The following is a 7,803-nucleotide window of genomic DNA, read 5'->3' on the forward strand; positions in this document are numbered from 1 at the left end:
GTTTGTTCAGTAAGAAAGTGCCATTTGCAGATAATTGCTGTCCAATTTATTATTTTTAAAAATTGTTTATCTACAGAGTAGAACGACATCAAATGCTGAAGACGCAGACAAGCTGGTTAAATGTGTGTGAAAATTCATTCTCAGGCGCCAAGAAGAGGTTTATTAATAACATTCATATTTTTTAAGAAGTGTGCATCTTACCATGCTAATGAAATAGAAATAGAAACTTGTTGCCAAGAGAGAAGTTTAAATAAATAGAGATTGAAATTGGCACTTTTTTACATACAGTAAACATAACTCCTCTACACCAATATCTTCCCATGTTTCCTTGGCCTCTATCCTGTACAGCAGATATTATTCAGCTTTGTATTCTCCTAGTGGGGGCAAATCTTTCCTTGATCAGAAGGTGATTTGCCTGAGTAAGGAATGCTGACCCAAGTCCTGTAGATTATCATAAGTAACATCCAACTATGTTCGAGGGTACACACTGCCCTGGCCAGCAACATATCTGGCTACTGAGTTCTGTGTGGCAGACTGACTGGAAGGGCTTATTTAACAGGAAAGCCAGCAGATGGCGCCATTTATCATTTATTGGCCTTTCAACTGCTGTGTAAAGAGATTGTGAAATGGCTTTTTCCTCTCTTTAATTTAGAAAGTATTATAACGAAAGTGTTTTCAACTTATTATTATGCATGAGTAAAAATCCATGAATGTGTAACATTTTCTCCAGTATTCCCTTTTTATAATATCATTTAAATTCCTTATTAATAATTTAAAAATGTTCTGGATTTTAATCACTTTTCTCATCACTAAAATATCTGATGGAGAGATCTTCTTTTTTCCTGAAGGTGAGATAGAGGGAAACCATCAGGGAAGGGAAAAATAATGGAAAGCTACTTGTAACTCCAAGGTAGGTGTAGTCAACCCCATCTTGTTAGTCATTTGGTAATGATATTTATGTAGTTAATAAAATCATTTCAGGTTCACAAATCTCCAGATTTGAATAGTTTGCCATTAATTAAAAAAAAGGGTTTTTTTCATCCAAGTTTAATTATGGTGGTGTTTGTTTGATAGCTTGTTACTGTAAATAAAAGAGATAAAAGCAGCCCTTCACTCGAGTAGCTCTAGAGCTGTGAAATATGTACCTAATTAAAACTATTGGTGTAAGAGGCTAATAAAGTACATGTGCCTACTAGATGTCTTATTCTAATGAATCTCGGCTAATTTGCTTTGAGTGATGAATTTCGGTGTTAGTAGTAGAGGCTGAATAATTATGAAATTTATCACAAGATACAAGGACTCATTAAGGATTATTCAGGTTCAGTTAGAGGAATGTTTTCTTTGTCAAGAACACAGGCCTTGACCACTGTAATTATGGTAGTGCCAACGAGTAGCCAGCTTCCCATCCAAACATAACTGAATTCTCAAGTACATGGGAGGGAGGAAAGATATCAGAGCAGGAGGAGGACACCTGTGTTTCATTATAAACCACCTGAAGCTGCAGCCCCATGTATTCAGTGTGGAGAGCACTCAGGTTTCTCAGAATGGAATATTTATTACAACAGTTCTCTTTTAATCCACCCATCAGGAGAAGTTTTCATGTGTTAGGGTGATGAGATGCAACAAGAGCAAGACGTAACAAACGTAACAAATTTAGCATGCTACAGCCCCAGCCAAAATTGTTTATCTTTTCCCAGTGTTAATAGGTCTCTGTTTTCTGATGTTTTAATTGATGTAACTTCCTTTGCCTCTGTACTGCATGCTTGGGGGTAAATATAATTCTCTGCATGTGTGCAAAATGCTTAGCATCAGCAAATAAAATTAAGGCCATTATTTTCATTAGTAAAACCAATATTGTCCACATTGGCTTTATGCAGTATTAATAAAACATTATCAAAATTTCTGCTTCCCTGAACATTGTAGTATTTAATATTTCATATGTTTCAAATGCTAGGAACCAAAATAGGGGACTTGGCAATGATGTTCCAGAACAGGATTTTGCGGTTACTTCCATCTGATGGCAGCTCTTTTGGGGTCTTGACACCACAAGCTGTGCTGTAAGATGAGAGTTCACCCTTCAGGACAGGACGAATAAAGAATTTAGGTAAGAAACACATTGCCTGGCATGGGATGCTGCAGCACCCCCTGATCTGAAGCGGTTTCCATCATATCTAGGGTTTACGGTTTGGTTCAGTGACTCTCAGCACCCCACTATACACATTGCTCCAGCAGCCAGTGTCCTGCTGCAGGGCTGATGGAATGAAGGCTACAGGGACATATGTGAAATGAGTGATCTCCATCCACCTCAGAAAACCACATGGTTGGTGCCGCAGGCAGTAGAGGACAAGCTCTGAATGGGCCATAAAACTGAACTGTCCCTCTCTGACCCTGAGGGGGCAGTCTAGCTAGGAGCAAGTCTCCCAGCCCAAGTACACAGATTACTGCCAGCAGTTAAGTTTGGGAGCTAAAGTTAGCACCGTGGGACATTCTGTTCTGGGTGTAAGCCTGGGTGCTCCAGCCCACCCCATCCCTAGGATTGAAAGTCTGGCCTCCAGCCTGAGCCAGAATGTCCCAACTTGTAATATTAGTGCATTAGCTTGAGCCCCTTGTAGCACGAGCTCAGGTGCTAGGGTGACGTCATCGACCCAGGCTGGAAGGCTTGCTCCTAGCTGCTGTGCAGACCTACCTTTAGGTCTGTCTGGGTAAGGGTGGAGGCAGGGTGCAGGAGCTCATTGCAGCTGTCCATTCTGTAGCAAGCATGTGCAAAAATGGAGCATATCAGTCTGCAGGGCTTTCAATCAGGCACTGTGCGTAAACACTCCTTCACTAAGCTAGATTTAAGCAACAACATAGGTAGACGTCTCCGACAAAGCACCTGTTTGGATGCACTTCCTTAGAACAAATGGTTTGGGTGTTTTTTCTGTACAGACCATCTCTTTTGAGCAGGTAGAAAGGTGATAAGTGGCTGTTCCTTGCTGAACTCTCTCATCTTCTTTCGCCTATTAGTGATGAGAAATAGGGCCAAGCCATGCTCCCCCTACACTTTCCCCCCTGAACACCAAAGAGTTATTTAAAAAGATGGGTGATGGCATTTTGGCTAATCTAAATCTGTAGCCTGAAAAACAAAAGAGGGAGTAGAGCATCTATAGCTCCTACCGACTTCAGCAGGAGCGGTCAGCACTTCTGAGAAATCAGGCTTAGAATTTTCCAAATGCTTTGGTTATAACCAGCTGGCACCTGGTCCAATTTTAGGTTCTGTATAGGACTGAAACTTCTAAAAAGTACTATTTGGCCCGGAACACAGCACCCATCTTCTGAACAGCATAGGCAACATAGGCTGTATCTAGACTTGCCCCCAGCTTTGAAGGGGGCATGGTAATGAAGGTGTTGGGAGATTATTAATGAAGTGCTGCGGTGCATATGCAACACTTCATTAGGCTAAATCTCCCCCACGGCAACTCCGAAGTGTGATACTTCGAAGTGCCAGCTTGTGTGTAGCCGCAGGTCAGCCGTGGGTACTTCAAAGTGCCTGCGCTACTTCGAAGTCCCTTTATTCCTCGCTTCGAAGTTGCCGCGGGGGAGATTTAGCCTAACAAAGTGCTTCATTTGCACCGCAGCACTTCATTAGTAATCTCCCGACAACCTAATTACCACACCCCTTTTGAAGTTGGGGGCTAGTCTAGACACAGCCTTAGAGTGCATTACTCTAGTATGCTCTCACTTCATAGGCTTTCTGCTGAATACTGGTCTGGGCTGTATGATTAAAAATAACCACTTGTATCATTGCTATGACCACTGTTACACAATCACAACATATCGTCCACCAATTGTATCTTGCAATGGAAGAGTTACAAGTGATTGAGTACGACATGCTGATTAAGTTCCAGTATCACATTGGTATCTAAAGTTATGAATATATCAGCTAGTTGTTTGTATCTCCAACATGTGTTTTGGTAACACCCTGCATAGATTTACATCAGGCCTAGACAGTTGTGTGCTCATAGGCCATTAAGAGCACTCAGTTCACAGCAGACCATTGAAAAAATCCTGTAAGCTTTTTCTGTGGACATTTCAGAAAGAATATGGGCACTGGCTGCCTTGTGAGTCAGAAAAGCGCGTATGAACATGTGATAAGGACATGTGACCCTGATCTTTCACCTTGGGCCAATAATGTTCCACACACGTGCTCTGTGGGGCTTTGTTTGGGACAATAAATTTCCATGCATGTGACTGAGGATGTAAAAGATACTTGAGATATACCTGCTTAGTCTCTTTCCTGATCTAATTCTATGGACTGTGGATTTATAGTTAAAAGGAGCAACTTGAACCCTGGATAGAAGACCTTCCGATCTTTAGCCAGAAGCTGCGAATGGAATAGCTGATCTATTCATCCCCTCTGGGACACTTGGAACTGGCCACTTTTGGAAGACTGGATGCTTGGCTAGACGGACCTTTGCTCTGACCCAGAATGGCCATTCTTACTTTCTAAATTACCAGAAAGACTTTTACAAGCCAGCCATCTTTCCCATCCCTGCTACAAACCCTGTACAAGGACTTTGCAGTCATTGTCTGTATATGATCCATTAACCACTTATAACTCTTTTATGAATAACTCTGCAGTTAGTTATGAAGGATTGGCCGACAGTGTGGTATTTGGTTAAGATCTGAAATACATATTGCTGTGGGAATGTGTAACAGGGTGGTGTGTGCTCAAGATCTAGTGGGCCTTAGGATAGCCACCCCTGACTACAGAGATCCAGAACTGGCCCCCCTGACCAACCCTCATGTAAATTGCTGGTGACTCCCTGGAGCTGCCCTGTCCCGAGCAAGCCACAGGAGAAGCCGCTTCTGCCACTGCCATGACACCTTTGTCCCACCAAATGGCGGAGCTTGTGCATGGAGGGGCTGAGGGTACTCCACATGTATGGTTCTAACAAGCCACTTTGCCACACCGCAGTGTCCAGTTCGCCACATGTGGCAAACGGACAGCATATTGGACACTGCTGGGATAGACAAATTCTGTCAGGAAGTATTGGCTATTATGTAGCCTGTCAAAGTGTAGCTATTGTGTAGTCTTGGCTTGAGTGCGGGTGACAGGACTAGGTGACCTATTGAGGTCCTCTTTGGTCCTGCGCTTCTATGTTCCATGAGGAAGGCAACTGCATATCTCAGATAGGAAAGCAAACAAAGAAAATGAGAAATCTAGTTACAGCAGCTGAAAAATATTTACATATTAGCAACCTATCAGCTGAGTGACTCCAGGCTTTCCTAAGTGACTGAAGTGTTGATAGTTAAAATTGAATTGTGGTGACAATTTTTAGGTGGAATGCACTCAGTCAAAATACTGTTGACAGGAAAACTAAATCTGATGTGTTCAGGAGACATGGCTAATGGAATCTAGATTAGGGACTCTTTGGATATGGACTATATAGGCAGGAATGGAGAAGAAGGGAGGGAGGCATCTCTGCCTTTTAAAGGAGAATATAAACTATTTTGAAGTATAGGTGAAAATGCTTAATATTGAGCATAATGCTATTTAGACTCCTTTGCATAATAATTCCTTGTCACTCAGCCTATATAATACGTACAAGACAGGCAGAACGTAGGGGCCAAGGAACTGACAGGGATAACTACAAGTGCCACAAGCCCTTATATTACATGTGGAGATCTAAAAGCAATAACAGATCGGGGCGAATTAAGACACATGATAACACAACCGGTCTACAGCAATTCACTGATAAATATAATCTAGTAATTTTGAAGGATGGAGCGTCTGGGCAGATGGACTTTGCTCCTGTTTAGATCTTGGAATTGCAACAATCAACATAGAAAGCAACTGAGCTGGGAATCTAGAAAGGGGAAGAAATGGGAGGTGACCCTTTCCCAATACTCATTATCTGTCAAGGAAAGGATAATACTGAAGCTGACAATTGTCTTCTTAGTTGAAATCTTTAAAAAGCTAATTGGCAACTCTTTAGAAAAAGAAGTGTTGACTACTTAAATAGGCAGAGTATGAGGGAGGACATTAAGAAGTTCAGTAGTAACATCACAAAGGGAATTAGAAAGGCACCAAACTGAGCTATACATAAGAGACTGACTTATCCTAAAAATAAAAAATGTGTACCATGGTGGACTGAGAAGTGTAAAATAGCAATTAAGGAAAGGAATCAGGCATATAAAAAGCAAAAAGTACATTGAACAATGAGGTCTTAATGAACTACAAAATAAGGCAGTTGCAGAAATGACAATGCAAAGGGCAAAGAGAGAAAGCTAGAGAAAATACGGTGGAAAAATTAATAGAGAGGTTAAAATATTGGCTTTGTATGAGCAAATTAGGGAAATGAATGGTATAGGAAGTAACAGGAACACACTGCAAGTCCTTGTTGTGGAAGCCACTGGAGTAACATGGCTCAATGTAAAAAAATAAAGGAAGCAGAGAAATGCTCCAAAGCAATAGTAATTATGAGAACCAGAGTATAGAGATCTGTGAGAAAACAAGAAAATTCACGGAAGAAATCTGAGAAATAGAGGAGTGGGAACTAGAGAAGGAAAAATTTTTAATTAAAACTTCAGTCAGAGGGAACTGCACAAGGCCATCTGCTTCAGGCAAGGATTGCATAATCTGGGAAATGCTGATACACCTTGATGAAGGGAGACTGAGGTTGATACTAAAATTGTACAGTAGCAATGGAGGGAAAAGTGAGTTGCCAATGAACTATAGGCATGAGGTTATTATTCCAATAATGAAACTAGGCAGGTTGTGATCAAGACTTGGTGCATATACACCAATTGTGCTCATAGCATGTTTGGGTAAAACTATTGAAAAAATGTTGATCAGTAACAGAGGGGGAGCCGTACTAGTCTATACACTATCAAAACAAAAAAGCAGTAAAGTAGCACTTTAAAGAATAACAAAATAATTTATTAGGTGAGCTTTCGTGGGACGGACCCACTTCTTCAGACCATAGCCAGACCAGAACAGCCTCAATATTTAAGGCACAGAGGACTTAAGAGTTTGCGTCTTACTGAAGAGGAATTTTCGCACTATTTTGGAAAGAGAGGCTGCTGAACTCTCTTTATATTCAAATTCGGCACATTAACACGTGGTTTGAACTGGAATGTGAATTTTCTGGGTCATTATAGGGGCTCTTTTGTATACTTGGCTTTATCTAATTCTTGACTCTCCACCACTCATTCTGCCGCTCTACTCTCGGATCTGCTCACCTTGATAATTTTTTTTCTGATTTGTCAACCTTGATTACTGTTTTTGGTTCTCTGTGCTTTAAATATTGAGTCTGTTCTGGTATGGCTATGGGCTGAAGATGTGGGTCTGTCCCACGAAAGCTCACCTAACAAATTATTTTGTTAGTCTTTAAAGTGCTACTTCACTGCTTTTTTTTAATTGAAAAAATGGTAACTGATAAATGGTTTCATACTAAGATAGCACTAAACTAATAGCAAGCATACAGTTGTCTTAGAAGTGAAAAGAAGAGGTTGATCACCCACACAACACAGATAGAAACAAAAGCACAAAAATTAGAATTAAAGACTTTATTATAGTAATTATTTGGATATTGACACAGCTAATAACGTGATAGGACAGTACCATGGGTACCAAAGGAAGACCATACAGGTGGATAACAATTTCCTAAATAAAAGAGCTATGCAGGTCAGAGTTTGGGGAAAAGTCTAGTGCAGGATATATGTATACACTTCAGTCATCCCTTATTCAACATCATGATACATGATTTTCCAAAAGAGGTGGCTTCAGGGATAGACATCGCCACCTTTGCTGTTGACTTT

General features: G+C 40.9%; 1 long non-coding RNA gene across 1 annotated transcript; it reads left to right on the forward strand.

The window, feature by feature from the left end:
• The first annotated feature begins 831 nt into the window (after positions 1-831).
• Positions 832-4,650, forward strand: LOC142017386 (uncharacterized). The gene is made up of 3 exons (XR_012646514.1): positions 832-910; positions 1,955-2,104; positions 4,309-4,650. It is a non-coding gene; the product is annotated as an uncharacterized LOC142017386 (long non-coding RNA).
• The last annotated feature ends 3,153 nt before the right edge of the window (positions 4,651-7,803 follow it).

The sequence above is a fragment of the Carettochelys insculpta genome, chromosome 9 (genome assembly GCF_033958435.1).
Source record: "Carettochelys insculpta isolate YL-2023 chromosome 9, ASM3395843v1, whole genome shotgun sequence".
In the NCBI taxonomy this organism is placed as follows: domain Eukaryota; kingdom Metazoa; phylum Chordata; order Testudines; family Carettochelyidae; genus Carettochelys; species Carettochelys insculpta.